General features: G+C 40.2%; 1 protein-coding gene across 3 annotated transcripts in view; it reads left to right on the top strand.

Annotated features, from left to right (window-relative positions):
- FLRT2 (fibronectin leucine rich transmembrane protein 2) overlaps positions 1-20,897 on the top strand; it is a 99,313-nt gene that overhangs the window by 28,666 nt on the left and 49,750 nt on the right. The gene's annotated exons all lie outside the window — the stretch shown is intronic.

Genomic DNA, 20,897 nt, shown 5'->3' with positions numbered 1-20,897 from the left:
GCTACCTAATGCTTTCAGTTTAAAATCACATCACAAAAGAGAGGGGAAGATGCAATTGCTCAGATGAAGGGCAGCCATCACAGGAGCATTGAGGTATTTATTCACCAGGGAGTTCCTGCTACATGATTCTTTTCTAGATCAACATTTTGTTTTTGGAATGCTTTTGTATCATGCATATTTGACATGGTTTGTCTTTAGAGTGATTGCTGTGATACTGCTATTGCCAGAGCAGATAATAACCTTCAGGAAATAATGTATTCTGAAATAAAGGAACCAGTTATTTGCATAGTTTTCTCTGGATTGGATAATGTGTACAGGTGGCTAGTGGCGTCCTAAAGGTTTAGTATTCTAATCAAATAAACTTGTATTTAAATACATTAACAAAGACCGATACACGCACATAGAAGCACATGTGTACACATAGATAGGTGCACGTGCATGTGTACACATACATCACTGTCATAGCTCTTCATGCAGAATACTTTGCTATTCAGCCCCATCAACACAAACTTTTTGAAAATGTGCTCAGCAGAGGGGTACAAGCATACAGAGGACTCAGACCCCAGTCTCAACTTCTTCACAGTCTGGTTGGGACAGACTTGGGAGCAGAGATGCTATGATGGGGGAGGCTGTGTACATTGCAGCCTCAAAACAGAGTAGAAGAGGGGCCCTTTCTCCTGCGGGCCCCTGGGAAGACTCCAGGAGGTGATGGATGACCTTTGAGCTGGTCCTTGGTGAAAGAACATGGATTAGCTGAGCAGAAAAGAAGAAGGAATACTGGATGCAGTAAGTAACCACTTTGGGACTAAATTTACACCAAAATGAGTATTAGTTCCTTTGGTTCCAAATGGCTCAGATGTTCTTTAAAGGCACTGTTCTTACTGCCCGGAGGAAAGAGAGTGAGCTGAACCATACATGCTTGTAGGAAAGATTGTATCTATGTCATATATGTATATCTGTATGTAATATATCTACCCATGATTGTACGTTGTCTATAAAGCCCCTTTACACTTTTTTTTTAACCTCACAGCAGCTCAGCAGATCGGTTTAATGTGATCATTATTTTTCAGCTAAGGAAAGGGAGGCTCACAGAGATACATGGCCCAGTTTCCCTCCAATGATGTTCTGGGACACACTGTTCTTACTCAGGTCTGTGCTGCCCATTATCTCCCTGAGGTTAGATCACAGGTTACAAGTTAGATCTCTGATATCCGGATCTCCTGATGGCATTAGCAGCGTTTAGTCAGTGACTTTCCTGGGCCTGCCTGGATCACTCTCACTTCATGTTGATGATCTCTCTCAGGAAGCCATAGAATTTGAGCAAATGCAGACTTCCTAGAGGCTTTGCCGGGTCCTCCGTCTCACTGCCCTCAGGAATTTCAACAAATCTCTTAATGCTATTTTGTCATTTCTGTACTTCAAAGTGTTTCTGCCAGGCATACCTTGTCTGTCCCAGCTCTGACTCTTCGGGGCTGAGTAGGTTTACTTGTTTATTTTTTGGTTCTTACATGTCTCCAACTCCATGTGGATTTACATCCTATTGGGTGAGGTTTTGTTTTTCCTTGTATCTATAGGTGAGAAGACGTGAACATACAGTTAATTGAAACTAAGTCTAGAATCATGAAGCCAGAAGGAGAAACGCATCAGAATTAGAAACGACATCACAGCCGGGCACGGTGGCTCATGCCTGTAATCCCAGCACTTTGGGAGGCTGAGGAGGGCGGATCACGAGGTCAGGAGTTCAAGACCAGCCTGGCCAACATAGTGAAACCCCGTCTCTACTAAAAATACAAAAATTATCAGGGCATGGTGGCCCGTAGCTGTAATCTCAGCTACTTGGGAGGCTGAGGGAGGAGAATTACTTGAACTGGGACTCGGGAGGCAGAGGTTGCAGTGAGCCGAGATCGCACCACTGCGCTCCAGCCTGGGCTGCAGAGCAAGACTCCATCTCAAAAAAATAAAAAAATAAATAAATAAAAGAAATAAAAAATAAAGAGAAAAAAGAAATGACATCACAAAAAAGGGCTGGCTCCTCATAAAGCAGTCTTCACACCCAGAATGCATGCTATGTGACCAGGAATTTGTAGCAGCTGAGAAACCATAGTTGTTCATAAGAAAAAAAAAAAAATTAGAAGGCACAATATACCAGTATGGCTAGCCTGCCTGCTTTAGGATCTCTGTGATGCTGGTGGGAAACTTAAAAAAAAAAATATGAAGAATTTTCTTTTCTTCTTTTTGTACAATTAGATCTTCTTGACTAAGAAAAAATGCAGACAAGCAATTACTTCGTTACTTTAATTACTCTCCTAATTATAACGATAACCTTGTCACATTATCATAATTCCCCAAACAGAAAAATGCATGCTCCAAATTGCACCAATATTTGGTAATTTTACCTTGTTAACGGCTCACTGTCAGTATGCAGAGCACTAAATTTTTCCCCCATTACCTTTCTATTGCACAGTCTATATTTCTTTGCCTCAGAAAATGATAATACATTCTGTACAACATGTTGTGTTGCACAACCCCGTGATTTGAATATGGCTTTTTAACATCTCGCAGTTTCAGAAGCTATCTCCTGAGCAGTTTGTAATTCTCCCCTGGCTGTTTGATGGTAATGGGAGCTGTACATGTATCTGGAGAGAGGAGAACCAGCCTGGGGTAAGAAAGTAGCCATTTATCAAGGTATCTTACAATCTCAGTTTATGTTGTTGTAAAACGTTACTGTGCATGTTCCCTGAGATTATATCCGCTAGAAATTTGTCAGCCATTGTCAACATACTATAAGGAATAAGTGTGTGTATTATTCTAGTCAACTTAATTTTATTCTGCATTTCTTTGCCCTCATTTTCAAAGAGACTGACTACTGGGGACACTTGCTTAATGGTGCCATCTGTTAGGTTATGAATGGTACAGAACGAATGTTGGAAATGTACTAGAACACTCATAGCACCCTGGCAGGTAGATGGCAAGGCATCCTGATGCACGGCTCCTGCCATCATGGAAATTCTCCCTCTGTTATTACAGCAGATAATATTGTTGACAACCAATAAAGCTACAGAATGACTGCCTAGAATACAATGATAAAGTAGGAATGACATAAAATAGAATCGTACCAGAAGCCTTTCCAACTAGAATGCCAAATTGCCCTTTTTTAAAAATGTATACTAAAGTAACCTTGAAAATCATTAGTTCTTTAGACAGCCCCAGCCTTTGGTAAAATTATGAAATTCTGTTGCTGTCATTGTCTTTGTATTTTGTTGTTGTCGTGGTTGTTGTTTGGTTTTAGTGCCCCTAAAATTCCAGAGCTTCTCATCCTCACATCTATGTGACACTTCCATCATTTCCATGGACACATTCATTCATTTCTTTTCTGTCCTTAAGCTTTCTTACCAATGAAACTGGTCTCAAGTTAAGTTGAAGACTCTTTCCCGCTACAGGGAATGTGACTAATACCAATGCTTAGTGTTAGTTTTCTGACAGTCTTTACACTTTAAAACTATGAGTAAAACCTTGGACTAAATGCAGGTATCTGAAAAAATAAGTAACAATGCCGTGGAAGGAAAGGCATCCCTTGTTCAGTACACACCTGGTCACCTTCTTTAGTCCATGGGACTCACTCACGTTTCCAAGAGAATATTTCATTTCCACACAGACATAGACATTTCTGACAGTTAAATCCAAAGTAACTCAAATGTTACATAACATTTTTACATTGCTTTGTGTGTTTCTTGGGTGTGTGGCATTTGGCATCAAGAAGACCCGCGTTTCAATGCAATCTCTGCCACATTTTGGCTGTGAAGACCAAATACAGGTTATTTGACTTTTGGGAAACTCAGTCTCCTCCTCTGAGAATTGAGGTTAGTAATACCAACTCATGAACTCATTCTAAGGATCAGATGAGATAATAGATCAGAAAGAATAGGTGGGTCTATAATGTTAGTTACTTGAAGCTAGTTCCCAAATCTCCTAACTCACCTTTCTTTCTTTCTTTTTTGTTTTGAATCTAGACTCAAGATATATTAAAGACTATGCCCATGGGCATCAATTCTTTCCTGTCCTTTAGGGCAGTATTCAGGCCACATGGTTCAATAACAGGAAAGAATGTCATCACATGATTGCATCATGTTCTTCAAAATGAAATCTATTGAACAGTATAAACAACAAAGAATATCATTTGTCAGAATGACCTGGGGGAAATAGTCCAGTGAAACTAAGCAAAGGGAACTTTATACTGTGAGGGAAAATCAATGGATTGTAACAGAACCCTGCAAGAAGAGACATAGCTTTCAAGTTCCAGAGACCTAGAGGTGACTGAGAAGCAGGATGTACCAGAAACTGGGCTTCTTGTTCTACTTATCTAGCGCCCTTTCCACAGTGTTGTATATGTAAATAAATAATAAAGCAGTGTGATTTTTAATTTTTTTTTTTTTTACTTACATAAAGTTAGACATCAAAAAGCATCTGTTGGACCTCCACTCCTTAAAAGGAACACGTACTAAGTTTGAGAATTATGGTTCTCTGGGCATTGCTGCCTGGCATTACAGAAGGGTAGGGAAGTAGGGGTTATCACAGTTGTTCCCAGGTAATGTCACAGTAGTTACTCCTGTCACCAGGGCCTTACAGCCACTTCCTAATGGTGAGATTGGAATGAGACTGGGTGTGTCTGACTCCATGGTCTATGTTGTTTAACAAATGCCAGATACATTGAGTCCCACACACCTTGTGTTAGTTTGTTCTCACACTGCTGTAATGAGCTACGTGAAACTGGGTAATTTATGAATAAAAGAGGTTTAATTGACTCACAGTTCCTCAGGCTGCACAGAAAGCATGGCTGGGGAGGCCTTAGGAACCTTACAGTTATGGAAGAAGGGCTAAGGGGAAGCAGGCACCCTCACATGGTGAAGCAGGAGGAAGAGAGAGAAGAGGCGAGTGCCACATACTTTTAAAAATCCAGATCTCCCGAGAACTCATTCACTATCATGAGAACAGCAAGGGGGAAGTCCACCTACATGATTCGGTCACCTCCTTCCAGGCCTCTTCTCCAATGTGGGGATTACAATTCAACATGAGATTTGGGTGCAGACACAGCAAAACCATGACTTGGCTCAGATCTCTTATCTCCAAACCCTAGTACTTTATGTAATCTTAAAATAGAAAAAACAGACAAACAAAAAAAATAGATAAAGTTGACTTTTCTCAAGAAAAGTGAAACGTTCTATTTCCTCTTAGGTGGAGACCATGAGTATGTCTGCTATTTGTACATAACTCAATGGATGATAGTTGATCTAAATTCCAGGGAAGACATGAGAGTTTAAAGGGAGACACTCATGTAGAAACCTTATTGTGAAAGGGCCCCTACATTTGACACTTAAATGGACAGCCAGAAGTCAGGATACTTGTCCTCTTCCTACATAGGTGACCTTATTAAGGGAAGGAGAGGGTGGACAGAGGGTTTTGCTTTTCTATGGCCCTGTTTTCAATGTTGACATGGCAGAACACCAAAGTGGCACTTGGCTACCTGCTCTTCTCTGCCTGTACGTAGGGAATATTTCAGCCAAATGGCATTGTTTTCTCATAACCCACGAATTGATTTGACCAGTGACTACGTATTACTCGAATATGTATTGCTTGGATTGGCTTCAATTGCCTATATCAATTTAGAAGCTTTAACAATGTTTAACCTATATGTCGAGTAGCAATTTGGGAGTATTAAAAGAAACACTGGTTTCCCTCATCTTAGTACAAATGAATCATCTTAGAGAAATAGAAAGTAATCAAAAATTAAACAAGTAAATACAATCACCTGTAACCTGGGTTAAAAATATATTTAGGTAATTAAAAGCCTGAGTGATTACATTTCCATTGGACCAACCAAGATCGTTCCAAATGTATTCGTGGAAGATTTAATCAAGGATATTTTGACATTGGCAAAAGGGCTAGTTTTCTGGTGGATTATGAGACTCTCAAATAACATCAAAAGGCAGTATTTGAAAGTAAGATTCTGTCATGCACACCGTTTTCTGTGTGCACACCGTTTTTTGTGTCTTTTGAAGACGTGGGTAACACTATTACAGAAAAATACTATTATACCTAGCATGATTGAAACAAACTATATGTAATTTAATGTAATAGTTCTTAAACTGTGCAGCTTTGCATCCTCTGCAAATCAACTCCTACATCTGGACGATGAGAATTCTAATAGCACTGATCTCAAAGGGGTTTTTGGTTGTGATGTGAGATAGATAAGATATTTACCATGTGATCACTAGTTTTATCAAGTGAAGGAGATAAGAGACTCATCATACGATCACTAGTTATCTTGGCTCTCTGCCTTACCATTTCTATGATAGCAAGAAAAGAGTAGCAAAGTTATGAACTCTGCCAGTCTTGGTATGCAATTTGTAAGATAGTATGTGTAATAGTCAGTGGTACAAAGCCACAGAAATCCTAAAGTGTTATTTTAAACCAGATTTCCATTTTTGTCACCTCCATTCCTTTCAGGGATCTTGGGAAAGGGAACGAACTACTTTACTTTAAAAAACAGTTTTTGGATTTTTTTTCTGAATGAAGATAATGAAAGCCTTCCTGACCCAAATAGCATGCAGCCTAGAGTGTCACATATTGTTTTTGTGGAGGAGTGATATTAATAACCTCAGTATGCATGAAGTCACAAAAATAGCTTTTGTCATAACATCACTTGTGTGCTGCTATTTGTCTCGTAAGTAATCTGTCACATTCATTTTAAGTTAAAGTGTGGATATGTGACAAGTGGAATCTACAATTGTTTTATTGGGCTGGACGTAGAAATAATGACCTTGATGTTGCTATTCAGAATATTATGTGGCACCTGGAACCCCGATAGTTTCCCAATGTTATTAATAGTGATATTACTACTTCTCCATTACATGCATGGTTAGTGATCACATTTATTTATTTATTTATTTAAATTTTTGAATGATTTTAGAAACCATATGCATGGAGATGTATTAAGATATATATGCTTCTTGTGGTGAGGTTATTGGTTTTAAAATACACATTGTTAGCTTTTAAAATAAAAGTTGGTATTTCAAGTTGTCATGCTTGAAAGACACTTGGAAGTAGCATTAAAAGAATCCTAGATTGAAAGCTATTTTAGTTCATGAGGGAAAATGTGCTTGATGTGACACTGATAACTTCATACCAGTTGAATCCATGGGGCCTTGGAACCTGAAATGGAATTTATGATAAAATACCCACCATGAGGTCTTATCTTAATGGAGAAAACACACTGCTTTATTAGTCCTCCAGACAGAAACTTCATTGTTTGGGGAATGATTTCAGTAGAGGATGAAAGGACGAATAAGCAAAATACACCAATTTTTTTGTCAACTGCCACCCCTCCCACCCCAATGTTCCCACCAATCATTAGAATAAGAAACATGAGTCTTTGTCCTTTGCCAAATCTAAGCCATGCCAACAGGTAAACCCGTATAGGAAAATGACACAATTAGGGAAATTTGCAAGTGCTATTATGCCAGCAGTAGTTTTTTCCATGAAGTAATCTGATGATTCATACACTGGAGATCAGGAGACAAAGTAGATTCTACCTGGATAGAGACCCACTTTCACAATGATACTTGGCCTAATTCATTTTGGTTGAGGGCCTTAGAGAATGCACACAATCTGACAAATAATAGTGCCCATATGAGTTGGGGGAAAGAGTCAAAGTGTTGTACCCTGATGAGCCACGCATGCGTGGGTCAGGGAAGATGGTTTTCACTGGATGCCTGTTGAGTCTGATTGTAGAGACTTTCAAGAGAGGGTTTTATTGAGGAAAAAAAGAAGCAAACGTAACAAAGTATTATTCTGCTTTAGACTGAAATCAGGGACTGTTTTCTGAGAATAAAATGACTTCATAAAGGAATCAAGAAAATTATCTTGATGCTTAGCCTGTAAGATAATCAAAGGGAAATTCTCAAGTTGAATCCTAAAGGAACACTCAGTCCTCTTAACTTCCATGGTTGTGTGTGTGTGTGTGTGTGTGTGTGTGTGTGTGCAAGATAGAAATATCTGCAGCTGCCAGGCGCGGTGGCTCACGCCTGTAATCCCAGCACTTTGGGAGGCCGAGATGGGCGGATCACGAGGTCAGGAGATCGAGACCATCCTGGCTAACACGGTGAAACCCCGTCTCTACTAAAAATACAAAAAATTAGCCTGGCACGGTGGCAGGCGCCTGTAGTCCCAGCTACTTGGGAGGCTGAGGCAGGAGAATGGCGTGAACCCGGGAGGCGGAGCTTGCAGTGAGCCAAGATTGCGCCACTGCACTCCAGCCTGGGCGACAGAGCGAGACTCCGTCTCAAAAAAAAAAAAAAAAAAAAAAAAAAAAAAAATATATATATATATATATATATATATATATCTGCAGCTATTTTGATGAAAGCACTTTGGAAAATGCAATATTTAGTATTGTTCAGTAGTTGATCCAAATATATATTGTAGAATATACAAGGTTTATATTCCTGGCCTAGTTGCAGGGGAAGAAAGTGTCATCTCGTGGCTGAAAAATAGTCTCTGTGTTGGGTACTATGAAATCTTCGGCATGAAAAAAAAAGGAACATATCCCTTCTATGTATCAGCTTCCCAGGAATGAAGCAAACATAAATATTTTTCAGTCTGGTCATTTGTGAATTAGTCATGATGAAAAAGCTGTCCGTTTCTGCCAGATGAAGAGTAATACAGCACAGAACTTTGGGGCAGTATTAATATTTCTGTTGTGCCTAAAAAGTAATCAATATAGTTTCCATGGGTCACACAAAATTTCTCATGATTGAAACAGTGTCATTGAAAGTTGGAGGAAGGACACATCTGTTAGAAACTATTTAAATGAAAAATGTATTTATGCTTTCACTTCATGGTAATTTTATCAGCGGGGCTGGGTTTGGGGAAGCTACCTGCAAACACATGCATAAAGTTTGGGCTTCACGAAAGTGGGTGAAAGCATTATATTTGAGCTGCCACGTTTGACATGTCCCCTCAGAATCCCATGGACACTGGACAGTTTCCTGAACACTGTGGTTGCCTCATCCCTGGTGGGTGTCTGCATGTAATAGAATCTCCAAAGATACCTGGAATCTCAAAGCTTCCTTCAGCATCTTCCTTTATTAGACCAACTTGAGGCTTTCTAGAAAAGCATACACTCTGTGTTTGCAATGTGTGTGTGTGCCCAGTTGCCACATTATGCTGGTTAAGAGCATGGATTCTGGAGCTGGACTGCATTGGCTCATATCTTAGCTCTGCCACTTCTTCAGGAGCTTAAGCTTCTGCATCACCCTGCCTCAGTATCTTTCTGTACAATGCACATAGTTAGAGTACCTACTCTTAGGGTGATTGTGAGGATTGAAAGAGTTAGTATCTGTGAAAGCCTTAGAAGAGGGCCTAGCACACAGGAAGTGACTTACATGATTTTTTTTTTTTTTTTTTTTTTTTTGAGACAGAGTCTCACTCTGTCACCCAGGCTGGAGTGCAGTGGCATGATCTCTGCTCACTGCAACCTCTGCCTTCCGGCTTCAAGTGATTCTTCTGCCTCAGCCTCCCGAGTAGCTGGGATTACAGGTGTGCATCACCATGGCCGGCTACTTTTTGTATTTTTAGTAGAGACGGGCTTCCACCATATTGGCCAGGCTGGTCTCGAACTCCTGACCTCGTGATCCTCCCGCCTTGGCCTCCCAAAGTGCGGGATTACAAGCGTGAGCCACCGTGCAAGTCCTGATTTTTATTTTTTCTATAGAGATCAGGGGAATGTTAACTTCCCCTAGAAACAGCATGACTTGCCGGCCTCTCAGCAGGTGAGTTATAGAAGGCCTGTACAATACCACAAGAAAGAGGCCTGACAACTTATTTGGAAAGCTGCCTTTGTTCTCCTTGTGGAAGTTTCCTTGAGAATTTGACCCTTTCCCTGTTTTATAAGGGGACAAATAAAGATGAGATAGGGAAGTGGGGGTAGGCATTGCCTTTGTTCACAGTACCTTGCTAATCTGCAGGGGATGATTGCTGGGGGAAGATCATGGGCCTTGGAGACAGAGCACATAGTTTTGGCTCTAGTTCTGCCCTAGGTAAGTCACTCAGTTTCTCGCTGAATGGGCTGAGTTTTGCTTTCCTACTTGTGCAGTTGAAAGCTTCTTGTAAGGAGAGTGAACATGGAAATCATAAAATGATTGGACAGGCTCAAGGATCACGTGTAAAGCATCAGTACCAAGTCAGTGGTCATTGCTAGGTATGTTTCTGAATGAATTTAATTGTTTTTCTGGTATATCCTGCAGTTGGGGATTTTAAATAAAAAAACGTGCTCACATTCAAGAAGCCTGGACCAGCTCTGGACCAAATTGCACAAGAGATGGTGTTTGGGCTTCAAATCCAGTTCCTGCTTTTGTTGTTCTTGTTGTTCTTTTTTTCTTTGTTTCCATGAACTTCTTCAGGGACTCAATGGCCTGATCCTGTCTTCACCCCACAATTAATGAGACCACTTCACTATGGAGCCCAACTTTGGCTGCTCTCTCCCCCTATTTCTGGTATCTTTACCTTTCTTCTCTTACCTACTTAACTTTTGGAAACCCAGTTTTACTATCTGTAACCTGCAGATGCCATTACGGACTTCAGAAATTAACATATGTGGTATGTAAAGCATCTAGCACAGTGCATGGTGTATATCAGCCGCCTCTCTCTGCCTCTCACTCATTACGTCTCCCCTTTTCCCTCTTCTCCCTTCTCTTAAGGATTCGCCTGCCAACCTATCTTTTATTTTAGAAATCCCAACTGTGGTACTGATGGATCAGTAAACCCTTGCATGATACCTAGTAGCAGTTTCCTAGTGACTGCAACTCTTAACTGAAACAAAAGACTTCATAGATGGTGGGTTTTTAGGCTTTGTGACAAACTCGTGAGGGCTCTGTGGGGACAAAGGAAGACATTTTAGCCACTCCAGATTACCATTTTTGCCTTTGAGCATTGTTCTTGAATTTCTCCTAGAAAGAAAAGAGGAAATGAATCTGCCTCAAGCAGCTCTGCCATCCCCCCACACGCTTGGCAGTTGAATACCGATTGTCAAGCCTACCATGGGCAATGCAGGTTTCCTTTTGCCAGCCTAGCATGGAGTGAAGGGGAAGTTTGTCCTCCTCTGGCCCCCTCAGCTGACCGGGAAACCGTACCAGGAGCAGCAGGGAGGGCAGAGTCTAGTGGAGTCCTCTGTGCTGGGACTGTGGGACCAGGATGGGGCAAGGACAGCAGGAAGGAAAGATCAGCTCATGCAGCAAACACCACCCACACTGGATGCATTCAACTCGGTCCTTAGAGATAAATGTTAGAGACAAAGGCACCATTAGGAACCAGGACATTGGACGTGTACTTTAGAGTTCTCATAAAGTCGGCAGACAGTCACAGTGAGGAATGCACTGTAAGAATTTCAGATGAGGTTTATTTTGTCGCCTAGCCCTTTGGTTACCATGGTTTGTTTTGGTTTTAGCAGAGCTAATGAAAAATACATTTATCTTGCTACACAGTGATGAGACAATAGCAGAATACCAATCCTGAAATCACGTTATTAAAGCATTTTCTTTTTCTGTGCTTTTGGAGGGATTTTGCATTAGCCAAAAAAATGATGACAAGTGTTGTCATGACCAAACATTCTTTTAAAAGTTTTGGCCAGATTGAATTGTAGGATCATGTTAACGTGACAGTGGGTCTTAGTGGTATTTGTAAGATGTTGGTATGGCCATTTTGTCTACCACAGTGTTCTTTAAACAGCCTTTCTCCAAATGGGCATAACGTCTTTCAGCATTACAGAAATCAAAAACAGAAAGTGACAAGCTTTCACACCAAGTAAGACTGTGTATCTCCACCATCCCGTTCTCTAGCTTCTGATATTAACAGCCATAACCCAAGAGGGTAGAGCTGTTATTTTGACACATAAATTGTACCTTGGGCTCCTTTGAAAATGTTCTCTGGTTCCTTGTCAAGTTTGCATTGAATATTAAAGATGGAAGACCTTGGTTTTTATAGGTGTCACATTCCAACTCCAAATTAGATTCTATGTGAGGATATTGTAAATAACTCAGTAAACACATATGAAAATTGAACATGTAACAATTCAACTTCATTTTCATTTTAGGAATTAGAATTCGTAGTCTTACTTTCTTACCTTAATCTGATTACAGTATTGGAAGTATCCAAATGACTTTACATTTAGCTATCAATTATTATTTTTTAAAACATTGCATAGGTGTGCTTCAGTTTGTACAGTTAATGAAAGAGCAAAGAGTGAAGTGCATAGTTTTACAGACTTTTTTAGGTTTGTGTTTCCCTTTAAATTCTCCATTTATTTATTTATTTATTTATTTATTTATTTATTTATTTATTGAGACAGAATTTCACTCTGTTGCCCAGGCTGGGGTGCAGTGGCACGATCTTGGCTCACTGCAAGCTCCGCCTCCTGGGTTCACACCATTCTCCTGCCTCAGCCTTCCGAGTAGCTGGAACTACAGGCACCCGCCACCATGCCCGGCTAATTTTTTCTATTTTTTTTTTTTTTTAGTAGAGATGGGGTTTCACTGTGTTAGCCAGGATGGTCTCGAACTCCTGACCTCATGATCTGCCCGCCTCGGCCTCCCAAAGTGCTGGGATTACAGGCGTGAGCCACCGTGCCCGGCCAAATTCTCCTTATTTTTTAAAAAAACACCTCTGATGGCTTAATGTATTCCATTATACTTGCCTTTTCTTTGCACTTTACTGAGTCAAGAGTTTAGATTTTAAAGCCTGTTACTTAAAATTTATGGTTTTCAGTAGTGTTACATTTGGGTGATGGTAGGTGGTGATAGTAGATCTAGGGTCCTGGTAACATCCTGAAGATTTGGAACTCAGGGCTTTTCTTCATCTGCTTTGCTCAAGACTGAGATGGTTTCAATGGATATACTTTACTTCAGCCCTGGATGATATCTGTGAATGTTTTTCTGTAGAAAATGATGTCATCTTAAGAATCCCATCATGTTAACTTAGGGTCTGCTATCATGTTTTTATATTCTGGAATTTCTTTCAGAATAGAAATTATTACCCTCTTATAGTTTCAGAAATTTTAACAAACTATAAAAAAAGTCGTGGGGTGGGGAGAATATTGAATTCTTAGGTGGTCAAATAATGTATAATATGACATGTTCACTTAACTGTTGACAATTGGCAGCGTGAAGAGTGTAACCAGTGGATGGGGTGGTTGATGTAGACATAGGGAGAAGAAATGGTTTGTATAATCTCTGCTCTTCCCTTCGATTGACATGCTCAAAGGCTGGCTATACCAATGATTGATTCCAAGAATTAGAATCAAATGTAATCATTGTTAGTCCAGTATTGAATATTTTCTCGACGTGCTTACTATGGTGGAGTGGGAGGAATCTTATTTAGGTGGGCTATGGTGGGTCAGCATAGGGACAGAGCCAAAGGGAGGCACAGCTTCTCTGATTTCTTGTGTATTTGATGTCCGAAGAACACAGTTAGGACCTTTTTTGCTTATCAAGTGTCTCATGATGTGGTGCGTCAAAGCTCTCAGTGGCTCTTGTTTCTTATTACAGTGACCTAAACCATTTGTCAAGAGACACCATTGTTCTGCATTCAGTGAAATAGAAAGGTGAGTATGTGTGTATGTGTTTTGGAAGGATGGGATAGTGCCAGTTTACTAGCAATTTCCTATAATCTGCAACCAGTCTTACCTATGCAACCCCAAATATTTTGGGGTCCAGAGCCTTGAGAATGATCACTATTATTTTCTGACAGCTGCATAGGGGTGAGACTAACCATAAAATGTTGAGAACCCCCGGCCTAGACAGCTATGGTCTCACTGTTGTGTCTGGCATTCACTGCTACAAACAACACAAATCATGTACTTTATATCTTGAAGTCGTCACTCAGCCCTGTGTTTTCTCATTTCTGTGTCTTTACTTAGATCATAAACCTAGGATTTCCTCTTCTCTGCTTATCTAAATCCTACTCCTCTTTCAAGGCCAATCTTAAGTGGCTTATCTTCCACGAAAAATTCCCAGACTGTTTTAACACACGGTGGTTCCCTTTTTCTCGGAGCTCATAGTCATTATCAATTATACCACTTTGGGCTATTCATCAGGAACTGCCATGTGTACTTTTATGTTCTTTTGTAGTTGTTATTTAACTGTCATTTTCATTAACTTCTCAAGCAGGTATGCGTTATCTCCTCAACCCAGACATAGGGAGCAGGACAGTATATCCAGTAATTTTTTGTATTGTCTGCATAATTATTCACATCCCGTATTCATGGCAGGGGCTGTTATTAAGCATGTGTTGGTTAACTGATTATAAGACAGTTATGTGCAGACAGTAGGCCTCGCTATTCTTTTATAGCTCATTTGTCCTGCGTGTTGCTAGGCGCAGAGTAAGTTTTGTGCTTTAGTCGCTGTAAGTATATGGTGACTGGCTGACCCACTGGGTCCACAGAAACACACATTCATGCTTCTCATTCTATACATTTAGTGTGCCTTGTGCCCTGCTTGTGGAAGATAGTTCAAACATATTAATTGACTTACTCTTCACAGTAGCCCTTTGAGTTAGTTGCTGTTATTTATATGTTACAGATGGCTGAGGGACTTAGAGGGTTTGAGTAGCCTGTCCAGGTCTCATGGCCTGTGGAACCAGGATTTGAACACAAGTCTGAGTAACTCTCTCAAGAGAGAGTTTTTATCACTCACTACTTTCCACTCTAATGAATTCTTACTACATACATGCCATGCTTCAGTTTTTTAGTCATTCCTATCTCCGATTAGTCACAGTTTTGTGTGCATACATTTCTTTGTGAATCATCATTTTGGGCATAGAACTGGGTTGAAACTCTTAGTCAGCAACCCAGATTTGTCTATCATATCCTCTATCAGAGGAAAGTTCCTATCAGTGTAAACAGAGGGATGGGTGGCAAGTTATTTTAAAAGCTGATCTATCACAGAGAAAAAAATTCTGCTAAGAGAGGGAGACCCTCCCTCTCCCACCCCTTCACTCCTACCCCACACATCACACTCACACATCACACATATCACATACATCACACTCACACATCTCTCTCTCTCTCTCTCACATACACACACATCTTTGGGAGCAAAAAGTAATTGAGTTTTACTTTTAGTGCAGTGCAATTAGATTTTTCTTTACTCATTTTTAATATTATATTAGCTTTCTCTGATAAAATGAAGAAGCAGTTTAAACCTGTTGAGGTAATTTCTGAATCAGATGTGGGTTTCTTTATGCTCCATCGTGATTGGCCAGTTGCTTTGTAGTGAAGGAGTTTGCACTTCAGCTAAGCCTGGAAAAATGTCTCAGCTCTTTCTGCTGGGTGTGCCAACCCTTTCAGCTGTTCAAGACACAGGATGCGAGGAGGAATTGTTTAACAGTGACAGCACGGGGTAAATTCTGACATCAGTTGTCAGGGGTTCTATTCTTGGTTTTGTTTCTGGACTGCTAATTTAGGGTGAGAATGATTTTCCCCTCAGCGTCCTCATCTGGGTAATGAAGGAGTCCAGGACAGTATTTTTGCAGTCATTATTTGGGTTTACATGACCATCTTTTGACATTCTCAAGTAAACACTGCTTTAAGATTTAAGACTTTTATACCACATCTAAAGGCTCAGTGGAGTGAGTTGAGCCATCAGAGAAATCTGGCTTGTTGTGTCTTCCTCATTTCTTTTGATTAGTCTGAGTTAGCAGATCATTTTCAAATGGCTGTGCATCAAGGCTCACCTGGGAGCTTGTAAACATAGTGGTGCTTTGCGCGTAAGAGGCCGGATCCACAGGGGAAGGTCCCAGTAGTTCAGATTTTCAGAGTTCTTCCCAGGAAACCGTGAAGCATACTAGTGATAAGGGCATCTGGGCTGCACCATTAACCAGCTCAAAAATAGTTCATTCAAAATTTCTCCATGACTATTTCATTATTTTGTTATTAGAGTTGATAGTTTTAGTACGAGAAAATAGAGGATATAAATAATAATATTTTATATATAAATAAATATATATTATATAATAGTATATTTAATACATAAGAACAGAAGATAAATAATAAATAAAAATAGGTATATTTGAATTTCTGATATGCATATTCTTGCATACATATATCCCACACAATATTCAAATCTTGTTTTACCTTATTTGGCAATGCTTCATGCCATAGAGCCAGGAAAATCTCAATTCTTTCACAAAGACTAATGCTGAGAGGTCACAAACTACCTTGAGACAGAGGGTTTGTAGAGGCTTTGGTACTGCCCGTTAAAATGTATTCTGAGTCCTTTTGAGAACCATTATAGTGGAAATTTGGAGATGCCTTTTTAATTTTTGGTTCCTTTTCTTCTCTTTCTGTTGCATTTTGCCAGTGCAGCATTCACTTTTATTTCTTAAATAAATTGAAGATTTTTTTTAGAGTGTCAAGGAATTTAACCACATAGCTCCTATTAAGCCATCATTTCATACAGAAATTTTTTACAGTCTTTCTCATGTGGATACTGCCACCTTCTCCTAAATTGCAAAGTATCTTGACGTGAGGCGTGTAAGAAATCTAAGATCTCCCCACTGGCCAATTTGTTGTCTTCACAAATAGTTATTCTTTCAAATACAATATTTCTTACTGTAGTTAAATTGTACTTCTTTAGGCTCCTTTGGAAAAAAAAAAAAAAAAAAACTTACCCAGGACATACCAAACAAGGTAGGAAACCAAGGCATTGGCCATTGTTCAAGAGCAAACCAGGTCAGCGCCAACAAAGCCGGATTCATTTCTATTGAAACTGATCTCTGGGTACCACCCACAGTTATTGCAAACCGACTCAGCAAAAAAGGCCTGTGGTCATTCGAAAAGCAAATATTTTTGCTTTGGCTTTTATTTAATAAGTTTTCAAATGTAATTTTCTAGGCCCCTAATAGGCACACTTATCTTGTGAATATGGCACATACTAGCACAGAGCCTGCAATGGGAGTTGTGATTGTCAAGGATCTCCTGCTTCTGGGTGCTTTGGGGTGGAATGTGGGTGAATGGAATAATGGCTTCTGCGACTGAGAACCACATTCCTCTCTGTCTGCAGGTGAGGACAGTTTGATTAGTTCTTAAAACATTTTTTTGCGAACTCAAAAATATCTGCTAATACTTCTGATTTTCCACCTTAAAATATTGTTGTCGAAGGAATTAAGGAGTTCTGCAGCTCAAAAACAAAGTGTTCCCAAATGTACTTACGTTTTTGGTAAGCACATGTTAGGTTGGACCTGGGGAAATAAAACAGTTGTCTGTGTTGGGTCAGGCACGGTGGTGATCCCAGGCAAGGGGTAGTCAGTGGGGAAATGAGATGAGCAGTTTGCTTCCCTGAGGCCCCAAACTACTGTTTTGTACAACGAGCGTTGGAAATCCTTCCCTCAACTGCACTTTTTTTTCCCATAGGGCAAATGGACTAATGAATGAAGAACAATGGGCCGCAATTTAAACCTCTAGAAAGTGAAAGTGTTTAGGAGGGAAGACAGAATGAGCCTGGCTTTGTTGCCCTTGATCCAGCTCCTGAAGCCCTAGTCTACAGCTAAATGCCTTCACGTCTGTGTGTCAAATATTCATCTGTAAAGAAGTGATAATGCCACTTACTTGGCTGGGCTATGGAGAAGATTAAAGCAAGTAATATATGTTAAGTGCCTAGCACAATGCCTGGGAGGGGTATAGCTTTTAAGGAGTTCAGGAAACCTTAATTCCCTCTTGCCTTTAAAACTCCATTTGTGAGGGTATATTCTAGAATTAGAAAGGGTACTTATTGCACTAACTCGTTAAGAGATTGTTCATGGACGTGTTTATTTATATGCTGTGTTTCCTCTGATTAATAACCTACTTTGGAGCTCACCATGACCAAGCATGAGGTAAAATGATCTTCCTTTACTCAAAATGTGCACTATATTTGAAATTCTGGCTGACAGTGGCAGCCTCAAAAACTCATGACCTCAGTTATCCGGATTTCTTTCAGCTCTAGTGCTGTTTTAATTGTAAGTATTTAATTTTTATTTTCTTTCGTGGCAAGAGCTGTGTATTTCCATCACCATGGTTATCTTCTGATGCCTCAAAGTATTTGGCTGTTTTCCTTTATTTAGGCATAAAGGCAGAGACATTATAATTTGTCCAAAAGTATTTGCTGTCTCCAAACAGTAGACAGAATGACATACATTTATGAAGTGCTAAACCATTACCATTGTTTTGTGTTTGGTGCTTGCGAACTGGGAGCTTTACATGTTATTAAAAGCTTTCAACACCTTCTTCTCCTCCTTTGAAAAATAATCAGCATATTGCTTGCCTCTCAGCATTCTTTTAAGGAAAGCCAAAGACAGTGTTTTTCAATTTCTGAAAATCTAATTCCAAATGCAATGGCAGTACACACTGGTTGGACGTTTTAGGGGAAGGTTAACAAGCTGTTTGTCCTATTTCTTTTCAAACCCGTTTCAGATTTGCAGCTCTCCATATTAAAACTAGTTGCTTGCTTGGTGGTGGAAATATTCCATTGTATTGGAGAAAAGGTATTGTAGACACACCTTGAAAGTATTCCAAATGTACCTGAAAGAGCATTGGCATTCAGCCATCAGAGGGGAGCAGAAATTCTGCTGTCAGACCCCAAATCTTTGACATGAAATTCACAAAATGTGCACACGTTTTGTATTTCTATTTAGAAAAAGTGGAAAGCCAGCTCTGCCCATGTGTGCTCCTGATCTTAAATACTGTTATTCTTCTAAATATAGTTCAGGACATTTGTCAGTGAACTGTGAAACTATTGTTAAAAATAAAATGGAAATTCAAACCTCAAAATAAACGATGAGCGATTTGTAATGCATTACCACTTGCAGTTTTTGCTTGGCGTTGGTAAATCTGAGGCCTATGGAATCCCATTTTGGGGGAACCCTATTTAAATAATATAGTAAAAGCCTTTTGAATCTTATAATTCTGGTGGCTGCTTTTGCATTTGAGTAGAAAACTACAAAGCTGGATTGATTTTTCAAAAATGTATTTTTATATTTTGTCAATATACATAAAAATGGAGGAGAGGAAGTGAAATGATTCATTTTAGATGACAAATGAATCCATTTTCCCCTGCAGTGCTCTTACAAAATTCCTGTTGACATTCAAGTTAAGCACATGCATGAAGAGGAGAATTCTAGTCACAAGCTCACTGCTGCTGTCTCTAAAAGGAGATGCATGGATTTTTGTTAATTCCCTGCAGCCATGCTCCCTTTCAAGACTATTTTCTAGGCAGTCTCCTCTCTTTCAGTCTGGCTATTAGCCTCTGAGGACTATGCCCTACTTTCCATGTGTGTTTTCCTGATTTTTTTTTTTTTTCTTTTGAGACAGGGTCTAACTGTGTTGCTCAGGTTAGAGTACAGTGGTGCAGTCATAGCTTGCTGTAATCTGGAACTCCTGGGCACAAGTGGTCCTCCTGCCTCAGGCTCTCGAGTAGCTAAGACTACAGGAGTGCAACACTGCACCTGGCTAAGGTTTTTTGTAGATATGGAGTCTCACAGTGTTGCCCAGGCTGGCCTCAAACTCCTGGCCTCAAGCGATCCTCTGGCCTTGGTCTCCCAAGGCACTGGGATTACAGGTGTGAGCTACCGCACTAGGGCCCGATTTACTTTTTTAGCTTTTTAATTGTCAATAGGACTTGCGCGAGAAGGTCATGAGCAGACTTTGGGCTTTATTCAGGAAATGGCTATCACTGTCTCTGGAGATTGTGTCAAACTGAGTTGAGCGGGAAAGGGCCCAGTGTTTCTAATGTTGCATCCACTGCCACCTTTTTGTTGTTACCTATGCACAAAAGGACACCCAGCTTGTTGTTTAAAATACATATATATTTATATATATTTTATGTATATATATATTGGCACCTGTGTTTTAGCCCCTAGTTCTCCATGTAGACACTTAGAAATCTGCTCAATATTCTCCTGCAACAGTTTTGTGTGATTTGTGCCAGAGCAAAAAATCACAGGCTCACTATATTAACTAGGCAGTGTAAAAGCATATTGCAAACATTATTATCAGAAGAGAACAACTTTATAAGTCTATAATCATTTTGAATACTAATGGCAGCAATAACAGTGGTAACCGATGGGTGATAAACCGAGGACGGATGGCTAAGTGCTGTGTCGGAGAAGTCAGCTTATAAATCAGAGGCAGAGCAGAGGGAAGGAGGACAGACCTGACTTCAGGACAAAGCTTTCAACCCTGACATAGGCAAAGAAAATAGTCATCGTAGCATCGTGGGGAGGTACGGGTTGAGGGATATAATAAACCTCTTTTAAGGAACTTAGTGATTTTTTCACATATTTACTTTACGTACCTCAACCCAGGGGGCATTCTTTCACTGAAAGAGTGTTGCTTCAAATTGAATCAATGCACACACACACAAAAATCACAGGCAGCTCTACTAGATGGTGAAATACAGCTGCCTTGTCATGGGAGGAGTTAATTGAGTCTCATTGAGACCTGGATGGCCATCCCTGCTCCTCAAACCACAAGGCACTCCAAGGGCTGGAGATATCTTGCAAACCTGGGAAATATTTGAGCAGCAGAAACACATCTCTCCCAGTTGGAGTCTCAACCTTCTGATCCACCCCAGCAGCCCTCATAGAAATCAGCTTTGGGAAAACACTTTGAATTCTTGTTTTGAGGCCACTGGCATCTGCAGTGAATCTCTGTTCCTCTCCCACCCTCCCCTGTGGATAAGGTCCTCCTTTCTGCCGGCCCTGTTGGACTTTCATTTCTCCTTTCCCCGGGAGCTGCCTTTGAAGTCAGTGGGAGCTGTGCAGTGGGCTGGTGAGAGTGGGAGGCTGGAGTGGGGGAACCAGGACCAGATGCAATC

This window comes from Nomascus leucogenys, chromosome 22a, assembly GCF_006542625.1.
Source record: "Nomascus leucogenys isolate Asia chromosome 22a, Asia_NLE_v1, whole genome shotgun sequence".
NCBI classification, from domain to species: domain Eukaryota; kingdom Metazoa; phylum Chordata; class Mammalia; order Primates; family Hylobatidae; genus Nomascus; species Nomascus leucogenys.
This window is presented reverse-complemented; position numbering and strand designations above follow the sequence as displayed.